The sequence below is a fragment of the Peromyscus leucopus genome, chromosome 12 (assembly GCF_004664715.2).
Source record: "Peromyscus leucopus breed LL Stock chromosome 12, UCI_PerLeu_2.1, whole genome shotgun sequence".
NCBI lineage: Eukaryota > Metazoa > Chordata > Mammalia > Rodentia > Cricetidae > Peromyscus > Peromyscus leucopus.
The window spans coordinates 39,527,317-39,539,759 of NC_051073.1; the positions used below are offsets into that span (position 1 = coordinate 39,527,317).

Below are 12,443 nucleotides of genomic sequence, written 5' to 3' on the forward strand. Positions count from 1 at the left end.
TGACCTCACCAAAGAAGAGCTATAGATAGCAATAAATATATGATGATATACTTACCATAATTAGCCATTACAGAAGTGATGTTTAAAACCATGATAAGATACATTCATGATTATCACAATAGCTAAACTTCAGGTGGTTAACACTTAGTATCAGTGACACTGTTAAAGAAATGGATTATTCAGTGATTCCCTACAAAAATTAAAAACAATTCAATCACTTCTGAAAATATTTTGGCAGAATAAAGTTAAAAAATGCCATATTTAAATATTAAAGGATAGGATCTAGCCAGTTTACCTCTAGGCATTTATTCAATGGAAAGAAAGTATATATAAAAAGAGATTTATACTTTAATTTTCATAGAATCTTTATTCATAATAGTCAAACTAGGAAAACAATCCAGATCATTATTAGGTTTAAAAATAAAGAAATTTGCATATGTTATAGATTGGATTTAGAATGTGCCCCAAAGGTCCTGTTTCAAAGCTTGATCCCAGATTGGTACTCTAATGATGGTTACTCCTATTAAATTATGTGCTCTTTCCATGAGACAAAATTCATGTTTGGTTATAAAATATTAGTATGTAATATGTGTTTTGCTTTCTACACACAAAAAAAAATTAATGAAGAAATGGAGGCCATGAATTTGAAGGAAAGAAAGGAAGGAAGGACATAAGAGATGGTTTGGGAAGAGAAAATGAAAGGAGTAAATGAGGAAATTATATTATAATATCAAGACATAAAATAAAAAAAATCTGTCACTTGAGCCACTCAGTCTGTGATATTCTGTCAGGGAATCCAAGTTCATTTTTACAATTAGTCTTGGATAGACATGTTTAACTAAGTTAATTTTAACTGACATACAATTAAAAATTACTCAAATGCATGCCCCCCCTTGGGCCCTCTGGGGGCCTAATTTACCTAGCCTGTCTGGGGCTGTGGGTTGTAGTATGGTTATCCTTCACTTTACAGTTAATATCCACTTATGAATGAGGACACAGAAACAACGAACCTGGCTCATAACAACTCACAGAGTCTGAACCAACAACCAGGTGCTGTGGGACGGTCTATATGTCAAATTGCTCTGATTGGTCAATAAATAAAACACTGATTGGCCAGTGGCCAGGCAGCAAGTAGGTGGGACAAGGAGAGAGGAGAATTCTGGGAAGCGGAAGGCTGAGGCAGAGAGAAACTGCTAGCCACCACCATGACCAGCCGCATGTGCAGACGCTGGTAAGCCACCAGCCACGTGGCAAGGTATAGATTTATGGAAATGGATTAATTTAAGCTATAAGGACAGTCAGCAAGAAGTCTGCCACGGCCATACAGTTTGTATGCAATATAAGTCTCTGTGTTTACTTGGTTGGGTCTGAGCGGCTGTGGGACTGGCAGGTGACAAAGATTTGTCCTGACTGTGGGCAAGGCAGGAAAACTCTAGCTACAACCAGGGCCCTAGCCTGCCTGGGATAGACCTAAGCCCTCTACATAGAAGTGACAGTTGTGTGGCTTGGTCTGTTTGTGGAACTCCTAATAACGGGAGTAAGGGCTGTCTCTAATGCTTTGGTTGGCTCTTGGGAATCTATTCCTCATACTGGATTGCCTTGCCCAGCCTAAATACAGGGGAAGGTGCTTCGTCTTATGGCAACTTGATATGCCATGCTTTGCTGATATCCATGGACAGCCTGCCCATTTGTGAACAGAGGAGGGGTGGAGGGGAGGTGGGCGGAGGGAATAGGAGGAGATGAGGGAAGGGAAACTGTCAGGGTGTAAAATAAATTTATTAATTAAATTTTTAAAAATCACATGTATGGGGAATCATGTGATGTTTTAATGCATGTATGCACTGTGTAAAGTTTAAATCTTGTTGGCCATATCTATCTTCCCAAATGTATCATAGTTTTGTGCAGGGAAATCTTTGAAATATTTTCTTCTAGGCCTTTGAACACACAGTCCACTATTTGTTTCTGTCATTACTCAATTGTGCATTAGAACACCACAGCTTCTTAATCCTACCTTACATTTATTGATGTTTGAAGTCTATCAAGGAATTCATCAGAGCTCAAAATATCTTCTCACTTACCACAAGTTAATGTTCATAATTTGAAAGATGTTGTAAGTTCATTTTTGTTTAATCCACTTACTTTGTTTTAACTTGTAGATTTTTAAGACCTCAAACTGGATGTGGAAGGAGATGAAAGCCTGCTAAGAGGAAGACCAAATGCTTGAATCCTTGATTTGGACTTTCCATGATCTTTTGACACCCTTACTGCTCAGCTCCTCTTCTACAAAATACAAACAGTAGAACAGTAAGTGCTCCAGATCTCCCCTCCATCTACACAATCTTCCAAATCCTAAATCTAAAAAAGGAATGCAACACTGTGAGGAAAGATACAGATTTGTAATCAGTTTATTTGAATGTGTGAAGAAACTGAGGACTGGTAAAAGGCAATGATAGCTCCCTTCTCATCAAGGGAACTCTTCCCATCAAGGGAGCTTGAATTGAGATCCTAATTAGACTTATCAATAAAAAACCAGGAGTCACATATGAGTGTGAAAGCTAAAAGATCAGAGAAGCAGAGCAGCGGCCACTAGAGACCTTGTCTCTACAAATCCTCAGACTGAATGGGGGCCGAGATCCTGTCTCCACCTGCCTTGTATTCCTGTCTCTACCTCTCTAGTGCTGGGATTAAAAACATGAACTTCCCATGTGCTGGGATCAAAGTCTTGAGCCTCGCATGTGCTGGAATTAAAGGCTTGAGGCTCCCAAGTACTGGAATCAAAGGTGTGCACACCACTCCCCAGCTCTGTTACTCTTTTAGACTGGTTCAACCTAGTGTAGCCCAGGGTGACCTTGGACCCCTGATCTTCCTGCTTCCTCCTCCCAAGTGCTCCACCACATTGAAGGTGTGTTCCACGACTGCCTGGCCTCTATGGCTAACTAGTGGCTAGCCTTGCCCTCTGATCTCCAGGAAGACTTTATTTGCCAAACACAAGCAAAATATACAACAGGAACCCTTCTCATCAAGGAAACTCTTCTCATCTAATCATTAGAACTCCACGTAAGGAAGCTGAATTGTTCTGGTTAAGGATGAACATATCCTCCACATAAATACTACTGAGGCTCAAACATGAATGAAGAAAATTATAGATAAGGTCTCAAAGACACTTTCTGAAATTTCTTTCTTCTTTCTAAAATCACTCGTTCATCCAACATATATTGGGGTTTGAGATGAAAGGGGCAAATAAAGCCTGTCCATGCCACTTAAAGAGCTGGAAGCACTCTGTTTATCAAAAATATTATAATAAGCTAAAGAAACTTAAAAAAACTATAGAATCCCATATCTTGACCAACAATATAATCACCCCATTTAACAACAAAATATGCACAAGATCACACCTTTGGGTAATTAAAATGTAAAGGCACTTCAGAGATTATCTTCCCTAAAGCCTCTTCAAATGTCCCTGGAAGCAGTGAGCTACCACCTTTTTGGATCTTACACAGCATTTGTTTTCTTTCTTGCAACAGCATTTTATTACACTATAATGTCAAATTAAATATGCATGACTACATATCAGGAAGCACCAGACCTAAGAGCCAAGTCTTTTATGTAAATTTGTTTGTTTGTTTGTTTGTTTGTTTTACATCCTGGCTGCAGTTTCCCCTCCCTCCTCTCCTCCTAGTTTCCCACCCAACCCCCACCCCTATTCCCAACCCCAATCCACTTCTCCTTCCTTTCTGTTTAGGAAAAGGCTGGTCTCACATGAGTATGAACAAAATGTGTCATATCAAGTTGCAGTGAGACTGAGCACCTCCTCTTGTTCCCTTGTATTAAGGCTGGGCAAGATAAACCTGTATGAGGGGTAAGGTCCCAAATGCCAGTAAAAGAGTCGGAGACAACCACTACTCACACTGTTAAGAGTCACAAAGACAAAGCTACACAACTGTAACACATATGCAGAGGGCCTAGGTCAATCCCATGCAGGCTTTCTAGTTGTCGGTCCAGTCTCTGTGAGCCCCTATGAGGCCAGGTTAGTTGATTCTGTGAGTTTTCTTGTGGTGTCTTTGACCTCTCTGTCTCTTACAATCCTTTCTCACCCTCTTCTGAAGGATTTCCCCAAACTCCACCTAGTGTTTGGCTGTGGGTCTGCATCTGTTTCTATCAGTTGCTGGCTGAAGTCTCTGATAAGAACTGAACTAGGCACCCATTTGGTCACAGGAGATGGCCAGTTCAGGCTATGTGTTTGCTATTGCTAGGAGTCTTAGCTGGGATCATCCTTGTAGATTCTTTTGTGCCAGGTTTTTACCTGACCCCAAAATGTTCCCCCTTCCCAATAGTCTCTTTCAGTATTCTCCCTCTCTGCCCCCACAACCTATTCCCATCCGCACCTGCCTTCAATACACTCATGAAATCTTGTATATTTCCTCTTCCCAGGAAGATTCAAGTGTTCCCCCATGAACCTTCCTTGTTACATGGTCTTCCTTTGGCTGTGGATTATAACATAGTTGTCTTCATCTTACAGCCAAAATTGACTTATGAGTGACAAATATATCATATTATCTTTCTTAGTCTGGGTTACCTCACTCAGAATGATTTTTCTAATTCTATACATTTGCCTTCAAATTTCCTGGTGTCCTTGTCTTTTTAACAGCTGAGTAATATTCCACTGTGTAAATTTAACACCTTTTCTTTATCTGTTCTTTGGTCGAGGGGCACCTATGTTGTTTCCAGTTTCTAGCTATTACAAATAAAACAGTTATGGACATGGTTGAGCAAGTGTCCTTGTGGTATGATTGAGCATCCTTCAGATATATGGCCAAGAGTGATATAGCTGGATCTTCTGGTAGATTGATTCCCAGTTTTCTGAGAAACTGCCACACTGACTTCCAAGTGACTGTACATGTTTGCACTCCTACCAGCAATGGAGGAGTGTTCCCCTTACTCCACATCCTCTCCAGCATGAGCTGTCACTTGTGTTTTTGAACTTAGCTATTCTGATAAGTGTAAGATGGAACCTCAGAGTCATTTTTATTTACATTTCCCTGATGTCTAAGGATGTTGAACATCTCCTAAAGTATTTCTCAGCCATTTGAGATTATTCAGTTGAGGATTCTCTGTTTAGTTTAGTAGCTCATTTTCAATTGGATTTTTTGGTTTGTTGATATCTGGTTTCTTGAGTTCTTTATAAATTTTGGAAATTGGCCCTCTGTCAGATGTGGAGTTGGTGAAGATCTTTTCCCATTCTGTAGGCTGACATTTTGTCATATTGACACTGTCCTTTACCTTACAGAAAGTTTTTAATTTCATGAGGTCCCATTTATTAATTGTCAATCTTAGTATCGGTGCTATTGGTGTTGTGTCCAGGAAATTGTCTCTTGTGCCACTGTACTTAAGATTATTTACCACTTTTTCTTCTCTCAGGTTCAGTGTATCAGGATTTATTTTGAAGTCTTGGATTCACTGGATTTCAGTTTTGTGCAGGGTGATAGATATGGATCTATTTGGCATTCTTCTACAAGCCAGCATCCAGTTAGACTGGCACCATTTGTTGAAGATCCTTTCTTTTCTTCATTGTATAATTTTGGCTTCTTTTGTCAAAAATCAGGTGTCCATAGGTGTGTGGATTTATGTCTGGACTTTGATTTGATTCCATTGATCCACCTAACTGTTTTTATGCAAATGCCATGTGGTTTTTATTACTATAGCTTTATAGTAGTGCCTGAAATCAGAGATGGTGATACCTCCAGAAGTTCTTTTATTGTACATGATTATTTTAGCTTTCCTGGGTTTTTTTGTTTTTCCATATGAAGTTGAGTATTATTCTATCAAGGTCTGTAAAGAATTATGTTCAGATTTTAATGGGGATTACATTGAATCTGTAGATTGTTTTTGGTAAGGTGGCCATTTTTACTACTTTAATCCTACTGATACATAAGCATAAGTGATCTTTCCATCTTCTGATATCTTTTTCAATTTCTTTCTTCAAAGGCTTAAAGTTCTTGTCACACAGGTCTTCCACTTGCTTGGTTAGAGTTACAAAGTATTTTGTATTATTTGAGACTACTATACAAAGTGTTGATTCTCTTATTTGTTTTTCAGCCTGTTTATCATTTATATGTAGGAGAGTTACTGATAATTTTTTAGTTAATCTTGTATCCAGCCACTTGACTAAAAGTGTTTATCAACTGTAGGAATTCGCTGGTAGAGTTTTTGGGGTCACTTATGTATATTACCATATCATATACAAACAATGATACTTGGACTTCTTCCTTTCCTTTTGTATCCCCTTGATTTCCTTTAGTTGTCTTATTGCTCTAGCTAGAACTTCAAGTACTACATTGAATAGGTATGGAGAGTATGGACAACCTTGTCTTGTTCCTAATTTTAATGGAACTGCTTTGAGATTCTCTCCATTTAATTTTATGTTGGCAATTGCCTTGCTGTATAATGCTTCTATTATGTTTAGGTATGCCCCTTGCATCCATGATCTCTCCAAGACTTTTATCATGAAGGGATGTTGCATTTTGTCAAAGGCTTTTTCAGTATATAAGGACATGATCATGTAATTTTTTTTCTTTTAGTTTGTGTATATGGTAGATGGCGTTGACAGATTTTCATATGTTGAGCCATCCTTGTATCTCTGGGATGAAGCTTACTTGGTCTGGATGATCTTTTTGATGTGTTCTTGGATTCAGTTTGTCAGTATTTTATTGGGTATTGTTGTAACAATGTTCATGAGTGAAACTAGTCTGTAATTTTCTTTCTTTGTTGAGTTTTTGCATGGTTTGAGTATCAGGGTGACTGTGGCCTCATAGAATTTGAAAATGTTCCTTCCATTTCTATTTTGTGAAATAATTTGGAGAGTATTGGTATTAGCTCTTCTTTGAAAGTCTGGTAGAATTCTGTATTAAAACTATCTGGCCTGGGTTTTTTTGGTCAGGAGACTTAATTACTGCTTCTATCTCATTAGGGGCTATTGATCTATTTAAATTGATTATCTCATCTTCATCTAACTTTGGTAAGTGGTACCTATCAAGAAATTTGTCTATTTCTTTTAGATTTTTCCAATTTTGTGGAGTACAGGTTTTTGATGTATGACCTAATGATTCTCTGGATTTCCTCAGAGTCTGTTATAATATCTCCATTTTTGTTTCTGATTTTGTTGATTTGCATAGTCTCTATCTGCCTTTTACTTAGTTTAGATAAAGGTTTATCTATTTTTTGTTGATTTTCTCAAAGAACCAACTCTTGGTTTCATTGATTCTTTGTATTGTTCTCTTTGTTTCTATTTTATTAATTTCAGCCCTCATTTTAATTATTTCTTGTCATCTATTCCTCTTAAATGTGTCTTTTTTTTTTCTGAGTTTTCAGGTGTGCTATTAAGTCACTAATATAAGATCTCTCCAAATTATTCATGAAGGTACTTAGTGCTATGAACTTTCTTGTTACCACCCCTTTCATTGTGTTCCCTAAGTTTGGGTATATTGTGCATTTATTTTCTTTGAATTCTAGGAAGTCTTTAACTTCTTTCTTTATTTCTTCCTTGACCCAATGATAACTCAGTAGAGAGTTGCTCCATTTCCATGAGTTTGAGGGCTTCCTGTTATTTCTGTTGTTGTTAAAATCCACCTTTAATCCATGGTGCTCTGATAAAATACAGGGGGTTATTTCATATATTTTTGTATCTGTTGAGACCTGCTTTGTGCCTGAGTATATGGTCAATTTTGGAGAAGGTTCCACGCAGTACAGAGAAAGTGTGTTCTTCTGTATTTGGGTGAAATGTTATGTAGCTATCTGTTAGGTCCATTTGAGGCATAATGTCTGTAAGTTCCATTATTTCTCTGTTTAGTTTCTGTCTGTATGACCTGTCGATTGGTGAGAGTGGGGTGTTGAAGTCTCCCACTACCATTGTGTGGGTTCTATGTGTGATTTAAGCTTTTGTAATGTTTCTTTTACAAATGTGGGTGCCCTTGTTTTGGGGCCTAGATGTCATTATCATACTGACTTTGTCACTGTGGCTCTATAGTATTATTTGAGTTTGGGTATTATGAACACCCAGCACTGCTTTCTGCTCAAGACTGCTTTGACTATTTGGCATCTTTTGTACTTCCCTATATATTTTTATATTCCTTTTCTATTTCTATGAAGAATGCCATTGAAATTTTGCTAGGAAATGTGTTAAAGCTGTAGACATACTGGTGACATAGCCATTTTCATAATATTAATTGCGCCAATCCATGAATAAAGAAGGCTTCTCCTTCTAGTGTCCTCTATAATTTCTTTCTTTAGCCATAACATTTTACTATAGAAGACTTTCAGCTCCTAGGTTAGGTTTATTCCAAGATCTATATTTAAGCTACTGTGAATATTAAGCAAGTTAATTATTAGCATATAAAAACTACTGGGTTTTTTTTTTTGCATTTTTGATTTTGATTTTGCACCTGGTACTTTGCTGAAAGTGTTTGTTAGATCTAAGACTTTTCTGGTGATGTCTCCAGTCTTTTGAGCAGAGATTTATATCATCCCACAAGAGAGATAAATTGACTTCCTTTCCTATCTGTGTCCCTTTTCTTTCTTTCTCTTTCTGTAGCTTAGACTCCAAGCGTTATGTTGAGTAAGAGCAGAGAATGAGAAAATTTGTCTTGGTCCTAATTTTAGAGGAAATGCTTTCAACTTTTCCTTATTAGTTATAAGGTTAGACATAGGTTTATTGTATGTAGCCTTTATTATGCCAAGGTAGGTTCCATTTATTCCTAGTTTCTTCAGTATTTTGATCATCAAAGGATGTTGAGCTATGTCAAAAGTCTTTTATATATCTGTTTAGATGATCATGCGATTTCTGCCCTTAACTCTCTGCTGCACTACACCGATTAATCAACATATGTTGAGCCATTCTTACAGTGAAACTAAATTGAATTCTTTTTTTTTTCAGTTTTTTGAGACAGGGTTTCTCTGTGTAGCTTTGGAGCCTGTCCTGGAACTCATTCTGTAGCCCAGGCTGGCTTGAACTCACAGAGATCCTCCTGCTTCTGCCTCCCAAGTGCTGGAATTAAAGGCATGTGCCGCCGCCACCGCCGCCGCCACCACCACCCGGTCTCTAAATTGAATTCTATTTGTAAGAATTTTATTGAGCATTTGTTGTGGTTTGTCATGGCATAGGTGTGTGGGTGCACATGGTGCTGTGGAAAGAAGACTCAGAGGCACCTTAAGAATGAATTTGGTGCTGCAGGAGGATCCAGCCTCTAAAGACTGAAGTGCTTTCCCTTTGTTCAGGGCATTTTTATTTTCTCTCTATTTAAAGTTTAGCCAGTTAATTTCCATATCTTCAAAGCAACCTGAAAGGAGCTCCCAAAGATAAAATGCCAAGTGCAAATTCCTTGATTTCTTAGGTATCAAGGTTTCTGAGTTTCCTGAACTAAGTTTTGCATAGGCCTTTGATCCTTGGGAGACTCAGAAAAGATTCACATAGGGTGATAGGAGAAACAAAAGGGATAGGATAAACAAAAGGTGTAGTTAAACAAAGGATGGATTGGGGCTAGGTGCTACTCTCTGGAGCCAGGCCAGGAAGAGCTCAGCAGGAATGCGGCCACAAGCATTTTTGTGTCTATGTTCACTGAGGAATTTGGCTTATGGTTTTCTTTTTTGTTGTGTCTTTATCTGATTTGGGTATCAAGGTAATGCTGGCTTCTTAGAATGAGTTTATTAGCTTTCCTTCCCTTTGTGCTTAACAGAACAGTTTGAGAAGCATTGATGTTAGTTTTTCTTCAATGATTTGGTAGAACTCAGCAGTGATTTCACTAATTATTAGGACTTTCTTTGTTGGGAGACTGTTATGAATCTGCTTAAACTGTTTTTATCTTCCTGAATTAGTTCTGGTCATGTGTGTCTAAGAATTAGCCCACCGCTAGATTTCCAAATTTGTAAGAATAGAAGTTTTTACCAATAATTTTCTGTATTTCTTTGGAATCTTTATCACATCCATTTTTTCATCTCTAGGGATATTAATTTTGATCTTCCCTCTCATTTGGTTAAATTGGCTAAGAGTTTGTCAATCTTTTTTATATTTTTAAACAATTGACAGTTAATTCTATATACTCTCTTTTTATATTCCATTTAATTAATCTATAACCTGATCTCTCTCTCTCTCTCTCTCTCTCTCTCTCTCTCTCTCTCTCTCTGTGTGTGTGTGTGTGTGTGTGTGTGTGTCTGTCTGTCTGTCTGTCTGTCTGTGTTGTGTGTATATGTGTGGTCTAGTGCTTTTGGTTTGCCTAGATTTTGTTTTTCTACAATCTTAAGGTCTATAATTGAATTATTCTACATTTCTCTGGGTTGTTTAAATGTAAATACTCACAGCTGTGAACTTTCCTCTTAGAATCAGCTATTCTCCAAAGATTCTGGTAAATTGTACTTTGATTTTTACTTGATTCTGGGGACTTTTTAAATATCTTCTGATTTCTATGTTCATCAATCATTAGAGAAATAAAATGGGAAAACACTAGAGTTTGTCATTTTGCCATTTTATGATCAAGTATGTTTCAAGAAACCCTTATTATAGGAAAGTACACTTCTAGATATATTTAGTACATGTGAAGCTGTTCCCCAATGCTTGTTTTATGAACACATAACAATGTGTTGATGAACACATAACAATGGCTACCCTCCATGCACATAATCACCTGCCTATACCACACAGCTCTGTTAGTCTAATTTGATTTTCCATTACTGAGACAAACAGCATTGACCAAAGCAACTCAGAGAAGGAAAAGGTTAACTCATCTTAGACCTTACAGACCATCATAAAGGTAAGTCAGGGAAGAAACTCAAGGTAGAAACTTAGATGCAGACACTAAAGCAAAGGCTATGAAAGAGTACTTCCTACTAGCTTGCTCCTCATTGATTGCTCAGCCGGCTTTCTTATACAACTCAGAACATCTGCCTGGGGGTGGCACTGCCCACAGTGAGCTGGGCCTTCCCACACCGATCATTAATCAAGAAAATACTCCCACGGATTTTCTTACAGACCAATCTGATAGAGTCAATTCATTTATCATTTTCTTTATCCAGACAACTCTAACTTATGTCAAATTGATTAAAAAAAAAAAAAACAGCACAGTCCTTAAATGGGACTTTAGGACAAGTTGTGACAATGTGTTGAGAACCCAGAGAACATGTTTACTTCTAAACAAAATAATTGTTGGTTGCATGTGCATGGCTCTTTTACAGTGTATTGTGAATAATAACTGTAAAGTTGGTAATGGTTCCATAACTCATGTGAGGAGCTATGGTCAGAGTCCTCAACTGATTGGCCTGGGTATTTCATACGTTTCTAACATTTTGAAGCTGCTTGTGTTTCTACAGAATGATCCAGCCTTCCCTGAATGACTCAGTTCTCTAATGTGCAAGTTGCAAGTGAAAATGGTTATTGTTGTTTAACTAGAACATGCTTAGCCCCAGAGAACTGAATAATAAGGTCAGATGATAGTTAATAATTCCTGAAATCCAGACTAGTCCTGATGATATGTAATAGAAAAGGAAAACCACAAATAGGAAAAATGGGTTGGTATTGTAAAAGAATCTGTGGCAAAAAAAAAAAAAAAAAAAAAACCTAAAACCAGGGGATGGGATGTTTTAGCTAATATCCAATATCAAGGCATGGAAGTCATCTTCATCTGAGATCTAAGATCTAAGAGATAAGACTAATGACCAAGGTGAAAATGGAGGACATACAAGGTCCAAAATGTCAAGACCATTGAAAAAGAACCAAAAACCATGGCTGGGTAGAAAATTATTAGTTTTATGTTGCTATTACATCAAATAACCAACATAAATTTATTATCTTATAGATCTGTAAATCTGTATTGGAAATGCTTCTCAGTGTTTAAAATTAAGGTATCATTAGCTAACAGATGCAGAGTTTCTAAGAAATAATCTACTTCCCTGTCTTTTCCAGTTTCTATAGCCTGACTGTGTTACTCAGATCATGAAGACCTTTCATGAAGCAAGTTAAGAAGCATCTCTCCATTCCTTGTTCACTTCTGAAGTCTCTTCCTCTAACTACAGCTAGGAAGCCTGCTCCACTTTTACATCATGCCCATGGAGTTAACCTAGGATAAAAATTCCCATCTTACAGTTCATATCTCAATCCTTTTTTACTACATAAAGTAACGTGTCTTCAATGCTAAGGACCATTACTCTTCCTACCACCTCAGCCAAGGATTGGAAATGAAAAAAAATGGTCAAGTTATAAATAAATAAATGTGGCAGCAAACAGGAAAATGTCTTCATTCTGTTATATCCTGAACAATAGAAGGCTATCCCCATGTATAGTTGCTTTTATCCTGATAATCTGAAAATGTCATTGTTTTTCAGAATTTCTTTTACGAGATAAACGAGTGAGTGTAGCAGCAGATAGATATGTGCTAGAAAATGTAAGGATCATATATAAG

General features: G+C 37.4%; 1 long non-coding RNA gene across 1 annotated transcript; it reads left to right on the forward strand.

Annotated features, from left to right (window-relative positions):
* Positions 1-2,160: 2,160 nt before the first annotated feature.
* On the forward strand, positions 2,161-12,230 carry LOC119088859. The gene is made up of 2 exons (XR_005092595.1): positions 2,161-2,304; positions 11,948-12,230. It is a non-coding gene; the product is annotated as an uncharacterized LOC119088859 (long non-coding RNA).
* Positions 12,231-12,443: the final 213 nt, after the last annotated feature.